This window comes from Rhinopithecus bieti, unplaced genomic scaffold, assembly GCF_001698545.2.
Source record: "Rhinopithecus bieti isolate Rb0 unplaced genomic scaffold, ASM169854v2 scaffold_73682, whole genome shotgun sequence".
NCBI classification, from domain to species: Eukaryota; Metazoa; Chordata; class Mammalia; order Primates; family Cercopithecidae; genus Rhinopithecus; species Rhinopithecus bieti.
In genome coordinates this window covers 2,466,464-2,480,416 of record NW_016829166.1, presented here as the reverse complement: position 1 = coordinate 2,480,416, position 13,953 = coordinate 2,466,464, and the positions used below count along the sequence as shown (strand labels likewise).

The window sequence follows — 13,953 nt, the reverse complement described above, 5'->3', positions numbered from 1 at the left end:
TAAACGGAGACTTCTAAACTTCTTTTCAATAATGGATAAACTAGAGAGAAGATCAACAATGAAAAAGAAGACTTGAACAACACTATAAACCAACTAGACCTATCAGACATCTATAGAACACCCCACCCAAAGACAGTGTAATACAAATCCATCTCGAGTGCACATGGAACAGTCTCAGGACAGACCATATGTTAGGCAATAAAACATGCCTCAATAAACTGTAAAAGACTAAAATCATACAAAGTACGTTCTCTGATCACAATGAAATGAAACTGAAAATCAGTAACAGACAAAATGTTGGAAACTTCAAAAACATGTAGATAATTAAGCAACACATTTGACAAACACTCAACAAGGTACTCAACAAACTAGGAACAGAAGGAACATCCTTAAACCGATACAGGTTATCAATGAAAACCCCACAGCTGCTAGGCATGGTAGCTCATGCCTAGAATCCCAGCATTTTGAGAGGCTAAAGCAGAAGCTTGAGCCCAGGAGCTCGAGACCAGCCTGGGCAACATAGCAAGACCCTGTCTCTATAAAGTATACAAAAACTAGTCAGGCATAGTGGCTCATGCCTGTAGTCCCAGCTACTCAGGAGGCTGAAGTGGGAGTATCACAAGAGCCTGGGAGGTCAAGGCTGCAGTGAGCCATAAATGCACCACTGCACTCCAGCCTGGGTGACAGAATGAGACCGTGTCTCAAAAAAAAGAAAGAAAAATCCACAGTTAACATTATATTAAATGGTAAAAGACTGGAAGCTTTCCTCCTAAGATAAGGAACAAGACAGGGAAGTCTGTTATTGTCACTTTCATTTAGCATTGTATGGGAAGTTCTAGCCTGGGCAATTAGGAAGGAAAAATAAATAAATAAAAGATACCCATATAGGAAAAGAAGACGTAAAACTATCTCTATTTACAGACAGCATGATCTTATACACAAAACTCAAAAAAATACGCTAGAAAACTATGGGAACTAATAAGGAGTTCAGCAAAGTCACACGATATAAGGTGACAGAAAATAAATTGTATATCTAAACACTAGGCAATAAACATTGTGAAAAACAAATTTAAAAAACAATTTCATTTGCAACATCGTCCAAAAAAATAAACAGAAATAAATTTAACCAGGGAAGTGAAAGACTTGACACTGATAGCTACAAACATTGTGCAAGAAATTAAAGACAAACTAAGTAACTGAAAAGACATCCCATGTTAATGGATTGGAAGACTTAATATTTTTAAAACAGAAATACTACCCAAAGTGTTTTACAAATTCAACGCAATCTCTATTAAAATTCCCATGACTTTTTTTACAGAAATGGATCCTCAGTTTCATATGGAACTGCAAGGGACCCCGAATAGCCAACAAATACTGGAAACAGCAAAGTCGAAGAATTCACACATTTCAATTTCAAAATGTACTATAGAGCTACAGTAATCAAAATAGCACATGGTGCCTGGCATAAGGATAGCTATATCAACCAACAGAATCAAACCAAGAGTCCAGGGGAAAAAACCCAGACATTTGTGGTCAACTGATTTTTCAACAAGGATGTCAGGACCACTCAATCAGGAAATAATGATCTCTTCAACACATGAGGATGGGACAACTATATTACCACATGCAAAAAAGTGGACCCCCTCTGGCAGGGCACAGAGGCTCACGCCTGTAATCCCAGCACTTTGGGAGGCCAAGGTGGCTGGATCACTTGAGGCCAGGAGTTCGAGACCAGCCTGGCCAATGTGGTGAAATTCCCTCTCTACTAAAAATACAAAAATTGGCTGGGCGTGGTAGCACACGCCTGTAATCCCAGCTACGCAGCAGGCTGAAGAATGAGAATCGCTTGAACCTGGGAGACGGAGGTTGCAGTAACCTGAGATTGTGCCACTGCACTCCAGCCTGAGTGACAGAGATTCTGTCTCAAAAAAAAAAAAAAAAAAAGTGGACCCCTATCTCACACCATATAAAAATATGGACCAACAACTGAATATAAGAACTAAAACCATAGAACTCTTAGAAGAAAGTATAGAGTAAATCTTAATTCCTTGGATTTGGCAATGTAGATATGACACCAAAAGCCTGTGTAACAAACAAACAAAAAAACAGATAAATTATACTGTAAAATTTAAACTTTTAATGCATCAAAAGGCTATTATCAAGAAAGTGAAAAGACAACCCAGAAAACAGAAGTATTTGTAAATCATACATCTGATAAGCATTTAGTAACCAAACACCCAAAGAACTATTTCAGTAACAAACAATACAATTTAAAAATGGACAAAGGACTTCAGTAGATATTTCTACAAAGTGAATATACAAATGGCCAATGAGCACATGAAAAGATGTTCAACATCTTAGCCACCAGGAAAATGAAAATCTAACCTTCAACATAATACCACTTCACATCAAGATAGCTAAAATTTAAAAAAGCAAATGGCAAGTATTGGAAAAGATGTAGAGAAATTGAAGAATTGGATTATAAAATGGTGCAGTCGCTTTGGGAAATAATTTGGCAGTTCCTTAAACTGTTAAACAAGAGTTACCACATGAGCTGTTTTCTGTCAACACTTCTGACACCACATGTGGAAGTGTTTTTCCATACCAATACAGTTTTCCAACTTTCCAGACACCAACTGAGTGCCCTATAATTCAATTCTGACACTAACTGCCCAGAGTTTATGTCAGACTCCACAGGCTCAGTTCCACAAGACTACCCTCACTTCAGTCACCAGCCATAAGCTGCACACTGCCACCTGTACTTCTGACCAAATAGCTATAAATCGGGGTTCCCACAACCCCCTCCTCATGTTCAATAATTTGCAAGAATGGCTCACCAAAACTCAGGGAAACACTTCACTTATGCCTATCAGTTTATTATAAAGGATAAAAATAAACAACCAAATCAAAAGGCACAAGGGTAAGGCTAAGATGGGTTCCAAGTATAAGAGTTTCCGCCCCGTGAAGTTGAAGCAACACCTTCCCAGCATAAGGATGCATTCACCAACCGAGAATCTCTCTGAAACCCACTGTTTAGAAGATTTTATGGAGGTCCCATGGTAACTGAACTCAAAACCCAGTCCTCACTACCACCACCTCACCATCCAGGGGTGGGACTGCAAATTCCAACTCTCTAATTCACATAGTTGGTTCTTCTGGCAACCAGCTTCCATCCTGAACTTGTCTAGGGGCCTACCAAGAATCACTTTATTAGCATAAATTCAGATGTGACTGAAAAAGACTTATTACAAATACCAAAATATGCTCTATTACCTCTACTACTCAGGAAGTTCCAAGGATCTTTGAAGTTCTGGGCTAGGAACCAGAGACAAAGACCAAATATATATTTCTTATTGTATAATATCACACTCAGCAATTCTGCTCCTCGGCATATACACAAGAGAAATGAAAACATATGCCCACACAAAAACTTGTACATGAATATTCACACCAGCATTATTCACAATAGTCAAAAAGGAGAAACAACTTAGATGTTCAACTAATAAATGGATAAATGAAATGTGGTTTACCCAGAGAGTAGTTTTGCAATAAAAAATATGAAGTACTAATATATCCTACAATATGGATGAACCCTGAAAACATTAAGTGAGGGAAAGCAGTTGCAAAAGATCACATGTATGGTTTCCTTTATATGAAATATCCAGAATATCTGAAATATCAAGAGATACAGAAGGAGATTAATGAGGGCAGGGGAAATAGTGAGTGACTACTGCTAATGGGAAGCAGGTTTTTTGGGGAAGTAATGAAAATGTTCTAAAATTGACTGTGGTGATGTCTGTACAACTCTGTATATACAGACTGTCCCCAACATACAATGTTTCACCTTGGGATTTTTCAGCTTTACAATGGTATCCATATAATCATTCTGTTTTTCACTTTCAGTATTCAATAAATTAGATGAGATAATTCCACACTTTATTATAAAATAAACTTTGTGTTAGAGAATTTTGTAGGCTAATGTAAGTGTTCTGAGAATGTTTACAGTAGGCGAGGCTAAGCTATGATGTTAGGTGCATTAAATGCATTTTCCACTTATATTTTCAAATTGCTATGGGTTTATCAGGATGTAACTGTGTCAGAAGTAGAGAAGCATCTGCAGTAAAAACCAATGAGGCTGGGCGTGGTGGCTCATGCCTGTAAGCCCAGCACTTTCGGAAGCCAAGAGAGGTGGATCACTTGAGCCCAGGAGTTTGAGACCAGCCTGGGCAATATGGCAAAACCCTGTCTCTACAAAAAAATACAAAAAATTAGCCAGACATGGTGGCACACACCTGTAGTCCCAGCTACTCAGGAAGCTGAAGTGGGAGGATCATCTGAGCCTGGGAAGTCAAGCTGCGATGAGCTGTGGCTGCACCACTGCACTCAGCATGGGCAACAGAGTGTGACTCTGTCTCAAAAAAAAAAAGTAAGTCACACAGACCAATGAATAAACACATGCCTACATACCAATGAATTGTACAATTTAAAGGGGTGAATTTTATGGGTACATTAATTATATTTCAATAAAGCTGTTTTAAAAAAGAAAAGCAGGTTCAAGTCGTTGCCATGTTAACAATCTCTCTCGGCCGGGCGCGGTGGCTCAAGCCTGTAATCCCAGCACTTTGGGAGGCCGAGACGGGCAGATCACGAGGTCAGGAGATCGAGACCATCCTGGCTAACACGGTGAAACCCCGTCTCTACTAAAAAATACAAAAAACTAGCCGGGCGAGGTGGCGGGCGCCTGTAGTCCCAGCTACTCGGGAGGCTGAGGCAGGAGAATGGCGTGAACCCGGGAGGCGGAGCTTGCAGTGAGCTGAGATCTGGCCAGTGCACTCCAGCTTGGGTGACAGAGCGAGACTCCGTCTCAAAAAAAAAAAAACAATCTCTCTCAACCCTTTATCACCCTCTGCTACCACCTCTTTCTATTATCCCCTTCATGGCAAAAATTGATTTATGTAAATAATCTACATATGCTTTTCCACTCTCTAACCTCAACTTCTCAACTCAATGAAACCTACTTCCTCCCCCAACCATTCTATCAAAACTGTTCTCACATAGTTATCAAATTGAATAACCTCCTCAATATCAAATCAACAGATTCTTAATAACGTGTTTCGTTCAACTTTTCAAAGCATTTAAAGTATGGTTTTCCTTTTTTTTAGGCCAGGGTCCCACTCTGTCACCCATGCTGCAATGCAGTGGCACAATCACAGCTCACTGCAGCCTCAACCTCCCAGGATCAAGGGATCATCCCACCTCAGCCTCCTGGGTAGCTGGGACCACAGGTTGCACCACCATAGTCGGCTAATTGTTTTCAATTTTTTTGCAGAGACGCTAGTCTCCCTATGTTGTCCAAGCTGGTCTCAAACTCTTTGGCTCAAGCAATCCTCCCATCTCAGCTTCCCAAAGTGCTGGGATGACAGGCGTGAGCCACTGTGCCTGAGGTTTTCCTTTTTTAAAAAAAATATTAATTTATATTTTTTCTTGAGAGTTGATTGTAAAGTATAACTTCCTTTAAAAATGATCCCAGCCCAACGCAGTGGCTCACACCTGTAATCCTAGCATTTGGGAGGCCAAGGCAGGCAGATCGCTTGAGCCCAGGAGTTCAAGACCAGCCTGGGCAACATGGCAAAACCCCATCCCTACCAAAAATACAAAAATTAGCCAGGTGTGGTGGTATGTGCCTGCAGTCCCAGCTGCTTGAGAGGCTGAGGTAAGAGGATGGCTTGAGCCCAGGAGGTGGAGGTTGTAGTGAGTTGTGATGGTGCCAGATACCATTTTGGCTTCTATGACATTTTCTCATCATTTCTCTACATCTCCAAACACTTAGGAATTTCCTTTTCCAGCTCTTCTTCTATCTGGCTTTAAATGTTCTCCACGGCCTATTTCCAGAACTATTTTATGTCAACAAACTCTTCGTATTTGGTGTTATCTAAATCAAAGAATTCGGATACCACTCATAATATAGCCTGTTATATTGTACTCCAAATCTACATTCACAATTCCAAAGCAGATGATTCCACCTGGATGTTTCACAGATAACTTCCACTCAATATGTTCAGAAGCTAAAATACTATTTCTCCTCCAATTTGCTTCTCTTCCTGAATTCCCTGTCTCAGTATATTTTACCACTGTCTATTCAATCACCCAAGTTAAAAAATCCAAGTCATCTTATTCTACTATTTTCCCCTCACTCCCCATATCCAACTGTTGCTGAATCCTATGAATTCTACTTTCTAAATATTTATATTTCCCTCCTCCTCCATATCCCCTCTAACATTGCCTGAGTTTGGACCCTTATTTCTCACTTCGATTACCGCAAAAACCTCCTAAACAGTCTTTCTACATCCTTTCTTACCTTCTCTCCATCCCTTCTCAAATTCTTACTCTACAATTCCAGAATGATCTTTCTAAAATAAAAATCTTGGCCGGAACGGTGGCTCACACCTGTAATCCCAGCACTCTGGGAGGCCGAGGCGGGTGGACTGCCTGAGCTCAAAGTTTAAGACCAGCCTGGGCAACATAGCAAAATCCCATCTCTACAAAAAAAAAAAAAAAAAAAAAAAACTAGCCAGGTGTGGTGGCGTTCACCTGTGGTCCCAGCTACTCGTGAGGCTGAGGTGGGAGGATCGCTGGAGCCCGGGAAGTCGAGGCTGCAGTGAGCCATGATGGAGTGCAGTGAGTGCCACTTCATTCCAACCTGGGTGACACAGTGAGACTTTATCTCAAAAAAGTAAAAAAATAAAATAAAAATCATATAACGTCTCCTTTTCATTAAAATACATAAACCCTATTATTATCTACAGGAAAAAATAGGAAGGTCCTTGGAACGGCATGCAATACTTTTGAGGATCTGTGCAACCTCATCTTCTGCTACTTACCACCACAACTAATGCTACAGCTACAGAAAACAACTTCCCATTCTCTTCCATATTCTGTGCTGACTGCACCCCTGGCCAGCGCCTTTCCACCTGCCGCGCCCCAGGACACCCCGGCTGCGGGCGCCGCCAGGGAGCTGCTCGCCCTGACTGAGGCCGGCAGGCAGCACACCCTTCTGCGCCTGAGGCAGGCGAGCCCCTAGCTCAGGAAGAAACCCGCGCTCAGGCGGATGGAGCCGACTCTTTTTTTACTGCGTTTCCAGAGGAAGACTAGCCCAGCTACCGCGAAGCCGCCAACCCACCGCACGGGGGGCTTCTGAACTCGGACTCCTGGGATCATGGACAGCACGGGGCTGCCACACCGGGGCCTCCACCACCTGGGCCTGAGCCCCGCCGGGCCATTCCCAAACTTGGGACGCGGAAGGAGAGGCTCTCGGAGCAGAAGAGGCCATCCTGAAGCATAAAGTTTACGTCAAAAGTTTACGTGGAGAAGGCGGTTCCGCTCTGAAGCGTGGTCTGCTGTCCTTTTGGGCGTGAGGCATGTGGTGTTGGCTGTCAAGCCTCCTGGGCCTGTTGGTCCTCCGATTTCATCCTCAGGACATAATGCTCACCAACAGGACTTGCACTGAGTTGACACTCTTGTAGTCTTGACTCCATATGTTTTTTAAAATGTATGTTCACACTAATAATTGCCTACTTCAGAGGTTAATATAACAAAACCAATAAAACCCAGTGACGGTATTTGTATTGGAAAAACAGTGTTCCATGTTCTTTCTCACCTACGTTTCTGTCCACCTTTCCCTCTAAAAGTTCCTTCCCCACCCCTGCCCCAGCCCCCCAATTTCTGCATCAGTCATGACTAACCCTTATTTAAGCTTAAGGACATAAAATATACAGTACCTAATACAGTGCCTGACCTATATAGCAGAGGGTTAAAAATGGGCTTAGCTGGCTTAGGTCTCTTCTTTGTCCTCTCAATGACTCCTATTTGCTTATAAGATAAAATGTAATTACTTTGATGGTCTGCAAGATCCATAATTTGGTCTCTGCCTATCTCCCCAGTTTCAGGTCTTGCCACCATCCTGTATTACACTTGCTATTTTTGCAGATGCTATTCTGTAATTTTAGACTCCCATGCTTTTTCTCACACTACTCCTACCTAAATGTCCATTCTTTCTACGCCTGTACACTTCTTATTTTCATCACCTTCTACATAGTTTTTTTTTTCTTACAATTTCCCTCTTCTTCAGTTCTCCTTTTCTTCACTTTAAGAAACTGACCACTAGCTCCTTTGTACAGCCATTGTACCCGCATACATTCTTCAATCGAAACAATCTTGTACTTGTTGACAGTGAAAGAAAGAGATAAGGTTCAACTACCCTGAAGGCAGGAACACTGCCATATGTATCTTTAAGTCCTCTTCACCTGGTCACAGTACTTTCTACATAGTAATTCCTGTATTCTAAATAATCTGCATTTTTCCTTGTATCCTCTTATATAAACTAACATAAATTTCTATCAGGGATCTTTCAAAACAGAAATAATATTCTTTTGGGTTACATTCTGGGCCCGATCTCTTCCTGCCAAGCAAACAACTATGCAAATATAACTGTGCAAATTAAGGTTATTATGCACTTTCTGATAACACTTTCCTATTCTAAATTAGGGGAGAAATAGTCCCGGTAAGATCTATAATTAGAAACAATATTTTGAAGAGATAGCAAACGAAGTTGTATTACATTGTATTACATTGTTTCGAGATACCTTGTTCAAAGAGTTACTTCTCAAAAGCTACTGTTGGGCGGGTGCGGTGGCGCACGCCTGTAATCCCAGCGCTTTGGGAGGCCTAGGCGGGCAGATCACCTGAGGTCGGGAGTTCAAGACCAGCCTGACCAACATGGAGAAAATCTGTCTCTACTAAAAATATAAAATTAGCCAGGCGTGATGGTGCATGCCTGTAATCCCCTCGGGAGGCTGAGGCAGCAGAATCGTTTGAACCCGGGAGGTGGAGGTTGTGATGAGCTGAGATCATGCCATTGCACTCCATCCTGAGTAACAAGAGCGAAATTCTGTCTCAAAAAATAAAAAACAATGCTACCGTTAACTAATGTACTCCACTTGGATCCACCAGATACTTTGAATGAGAAGTGCGAACCACTCTACTGACCTCCTTCCTACCCCTACTACTGCCACTCCAGCTCACAGTAATGACTTTCACAAAGACAGAAAGGAGTGATCAAATCACCAAAATAACTCTAAAAACAGAAAGTGAGGTGATCCTTCTTATTCACAGTCCCACTTATTCATTTAGAAGTGCCGAGCACGAAAACAAAACCTTATCACATATTCAGCATTTCGTGAATAACTGCCAAGTATGATGGAATACTCCCCAAAGTACTGCAGCCTTAGGACACGGCCACTCCACTAAATAAAAAATTCAGCGAAAGCTTTTCTAACAAGGCTGGATAGTGCACTAACTCAACGGCCAAACGGCTGCACTTCCTGTACATGCACGTTCAAAACACCTCGAATTAACATGCTAGGGACCTTGAAGAACTGTACTAGGCCTTGCTCAAGAGGAAGGCTTTGTAATACTGAATCCCGAAACTTGAAGCAGCAGAATTACTTCAGGGAAGACGCAGGTGTGAAACATTCCGTAAAACCTGTTTCACTCTCACAACGCTCAGGTTTTTTAAAACAGGGAGAAAACTGACCTCAATTAAGAGCATTTTGGCAACACACACAGTTGAACATGAGTTGTGAAAAGAAATCTCAACTCCATCCAGATTTGTCCGTCCATTCCCACGGAAACCTGAAGGAAGGACCGCAGCACCCAAGGCGCCCACTGCTCAATGCCAGCGGTGGGCGACACCAGGAGCCTGTCCTGGTCCCCTGGGTAAGCCCCGGAGCCTGGCCACTATGCCGGGCACGATCCAACTGTGAGGACTGGATCCCCTCACCTCTGTCCAGGCGCCCCCCAAGAGCTTCCCCGAGGCCTGAGGACTCCTAACTCTCCACCCCGGCCCCCGAGAGCACCACAAACGCGGACGCCACGAAGGGAGGCCCGTCGGCCAGTGGGAGGGACGCACGGCCAGGGGGCGAAAACTGGGGCGAAGCTTTCCCGGGAGGAACCGACGCCGGGGGCAGCCACACCCCCAACCCCAACTTCAAACCCGAGGGCTGCGAGCACCGAGCCCCACACGCTGCCTGACAGAGGCAGGCGCGAGGCCGGCGCGGGAGAGGGCTCCTCGGGCACTCCAGGGGCATCGCCGCGACCCTCGCACGCGACCGCTCCCTGGGACTGACCTGTGCCTGCCGCCGCGCGACCGCCCGCCCCGCCGCAGCCTCCGCCTCCTCGCGCTCACTCTGCCGCCGCAGCCACCGGAGCCGCCTCCTGCGCTGCGCCCCAGGCCGGCCTCGGGCGCCCCATTCCCACCCCGCCCAGCCTCCGCCTGTTTACAATGATTGGGACGGAACAGGACGAGCCGGTCCAGCGCGCACGCGCATTCCCTCCTCCCGCCGCAGCCGGCTTCCCGGATCCTCCTCTCCGCTCAGACGGCTGAAGCCGTCAAGGGCAGGCGCCCTGTGCTCTCGCGCGGGTCGCGCGGGGAGGCGTAGTTCCCGAGGCCCCCGCATCCAACCAGCCAGAAGGCTTCTCGCCAAGGAAGCAAACTACAACACCCAGGAGGCACCGCGCCTCCTTCGTCCCCAGGCTCGCTGAGGAGACTAAAGAAGAGCGCGAGAGAACGCGCCGAGGGCCAGTGCTCTGCAGGCGCCTGCGCAGTCGCTGGCCTTGCGGGATGCGGGGACGGACACTTACTCCGGAGTGGTGCTGGCAAAGGTGTCTCGTGGGCATGTCCTGAAGCGGCCCCGAGGATGGAAAGAGCTTTCCTCTCCACGCTCTGGCCAGCCTGCGCCTCAGCTCCGGAAGTTGGGAACTTTCCTTGCTCTAGCGTGCTTTAGTCGTTCCAACCAGTTAAACCGGCCTGGGGGCCGCCCGCCCTGCCCCTGGGTGGGGCGGCTGCCCCGCCTTCGACTGGGTGTGGGGTTGGAGGAAGGAGCGCCGTAGCCCTGTAGGGAGAGGCGGGAATAAACCTCTGTCGGGAACATCCACGGAATTCCTGAAGCGGGTGTGGGCTTCTGCGGGGCTCCAGCGCGCCCCCGGCTCAGCAGTTACGGAGCAGCCCAGCCCGTGTTTGGCTGGCAGTAGAGATAACTGAATTTCTTCAAGAAGCCTTTCACCCGGGGTTGTTGAGTTGCTCCACTAATGCATAGCGAAGGCTGGAAACAGGGCTTCAGCAGTCTTCGTGTTTTCTGAAATGTGGCAGTTTATTAGGGGAGAGGTGGGACTTGGAATAGACGACCCTTCCCTGTCCCTCGCATTCCTACGTGCAGCACTCTCTGTGGCACTTCGTTGCCCGTGTAGATTAGCCGCTGCTATCCATCTTGCTCTCTGCTCCCACATCAGCTTTCCTCAAAGCGGGCGGTAAATTTGTCTCTAGTACTCTGCGCTTCCTACCCAGTAAAGTTCAACCCCTGGGGCCTTACATCCATTCAGGGGCCTCCCACGAGTGGATGCGGGATGGTCTGAGGTAGCCTTTGGTCTTTGACTTTCGGAAAAGCCTTCTCATGGCCCCTCTCGCAATACAACAGTCTTCTCTGACCACTGGGTTGGGCAGGTGAGCACGGCAGTGACAATTCTCCGCCTGTGACAGCACTGAGTCGGCCAAGGGACAGGCATTGATCCACGCTGGGCCTTATGGAGGCCTTGCCTGAAATTGCTATATGGACACAGGAGGGGAGCAGAGGGAGTTTTCTACTGAGGCAATTGCTGATGGACGTGTTTCTTGCAACCAAGTGGCCCAGCCAAGGTGAGGGTGGGAAAGAGAAGAAAGGGGAAATGGAAAGGGAGAAAGAGCTGGCAGAATGTAGACTATGGTTTCATTTGGAGGCCATGGTTTGTGCAGCTTTTTAAGTGCTGTGAGCATGTGAGCCTAAGTGGGTGAGCCCACTCATTCATTGATTTATTATTTGGAGCCAATGTGTGTGGATATAGAATATATTTGTTGGCTGCCACCTGAGCATTTATTCCTCCCATGTAAGCCAGGCAACATAACCATTCCCTCTAGCAGCAGAGATGGTCACAAGCCCAGTCAGAAACAATGAACCCACAAAGACTTGGGCTGGGGCTTCCAGTAAAACGGTAGCTTCCTTGCTTCTCTAGCATGGTGTAAGTATATGACGCCTGGAAATGTGGCAACCGTTTTCCTCCTATGAGGGGAAACCCTAGAGGGATGAGAGTTTAAAGGGAGGGCAACAAGTAGAGCCTAGGGTTGAAGTCAATACTGTCAAGTGAATGCGGGAAAGATGGAGAACCACCTTGTGTTTGGTGGCATGGTTTGAGCTGCAGTGTCAAACCTCACCTGTTTGATTCTATGGACTATCCTATAGACTATTCGGGATTGTGAGCAAGGCCATCTTACAGACTATCCAGAATTGTGAACCACAAATTTCCTGTATTGTTTAAGCCAGTTCATATTAAAATTCTAAAAGTCCTAACTAATTCAGTTGGATTTCTTTTACATGACACTGAAAGGTCCTAACTAATACAGGTTCCTACGTAAAAAAACTTTGCAAGGGACTTTCAGCTATGGCTGTGTGGCATAGTCAGCAATTCTCTGCACACAAAACCAGTATAAAATTGGATAAATTGGCAAAAACAACCATTTCAGAGCACTGGGAATCAAACAAATACAGAAAACAATTTGAGAAACATCTGTTCTTCAAAAACAGCTAGAACTTCTAGCAGGAACAGTGGATATCTGTGGCCTTCTGACCTGAGGCTGCTTCTCTCCCACCCTGTTGGACCAGAACTGCAGTTTTGGCAGTGTGGGTAGGAATAGCCAAGAAAACTAGCAGCTTTGCTGCCCAAGGGATGGACTCAATTTGTGGTGGGTGGTCAAAAACCCAAGGCTTTGCCAACTAAAAGTGACAAACTCATATGGAAATGAACAGGGCAAACCCACAGCTGTGCTTACCTGAGGTTATAGTCCCAGGTGGGGCAAATGGCAAGCCACTCAAAAATCTAACAGGGAGATTATAGAAATAAGAGTCATTGAAGAATTATGGTCACAACACTGCACTCCAGCCTATACTTTTTAACTCTGGAAATAACATTCTTTTTTATAGAGTCTACTTCCTCACAGAACTACTCTATTTGTTAATTACATCACACATCTCTGACTGATTGGGAAACTATGCATCTGCCTGGGGTTGACCCAAGAGACCTGTTGAAAAGTAAAAGCAAAGGGAGACTTGAGAACTGGTGGCAACTGTGAATGTATTCCCTAATCCACACACAGATCCATCAGCAGAGGGAAGAAGACTCCCAAATCAAGGTGTTTGAGTGCAACCACTGCCAAATCATTGGCCACAGCTATGCAAACACAGGGACAAAGCCCAGAAAGGGTAAAAATAAAAATGTGAATTTAAAAACAGAGCAAAGATACCAGCAGCCACAGGCCATGTAGAGACAGATTTTAAATCTGTGTAAATCTAGGAAGATAAGTTAAAAAAAATAAAATAACACTAAGAAAAATCAAACATCTAGAATTGCTGCAATATATAAAATATCTGCTTTTCAACCAGCAATCATGGTTTATGCAAAGAAACAGTAAAGTGTCACCCACTCTGAGGAAGAAAATAGCAACCAATAGAAACAGATCCGTTGGGCTCAGATACTGGAATTCAGAAGCAAACTCTTGAAAGTAGCTCTTATAATTATTTTTTAAAAATTAAACATTTTGCCGGGTGCGGTGACTCAAGCCTGTAATCCCAGCACTTTGGGAGGCTGAGACGGGCGGATCACGAGGTCAGGAGATCGAGACCATCCTGGCTAACACGGTGAAACCCCATCTCTACTAAAAAACTACAAAAAACTAGCCGGGCGAGGTGGCGGCGCCTGTAGTCCCAGCTACCTGGGAGGCTGAGGCAGGAGAATGGCGTGAACCCGGGAGGCGGAGCTTGCAGTGAGCTGAGATCCAGCCACAGCACTCTAGCCTGGGCGACAGAGCGA

General features: G+C 45.3%; 1 protein-coding gene across 2 annotated transcripts in view; it reads right to left on the bottom strand.

The window, feature by feature from the left end:
- The window catches only part of RALBP1 (ralA binding protein 1), a 64,005-nt gene extending 52,517 nt beyond the window's left edge, over nucleotides 1-11,488 (bottom strand). Inside the window, exon 1 of one of the 2 annotated variants that reach the window (XM_017864679.1) lies at nucleotides 10,699-11,488. The gene's annotated coding sequence lies outside the window, so the exon portion shown is untranslated. Of the gene's footprint in view, nucleotides 1-10,184; nucleotides 10,423-10,698 lie in introns of those variants that run through there. The other variant, XM_017864678.1, reaches the window with a different exon arrangement.
- Nucleotides 11,489-13,953: the final 2,465 nt, after the last annotated feature.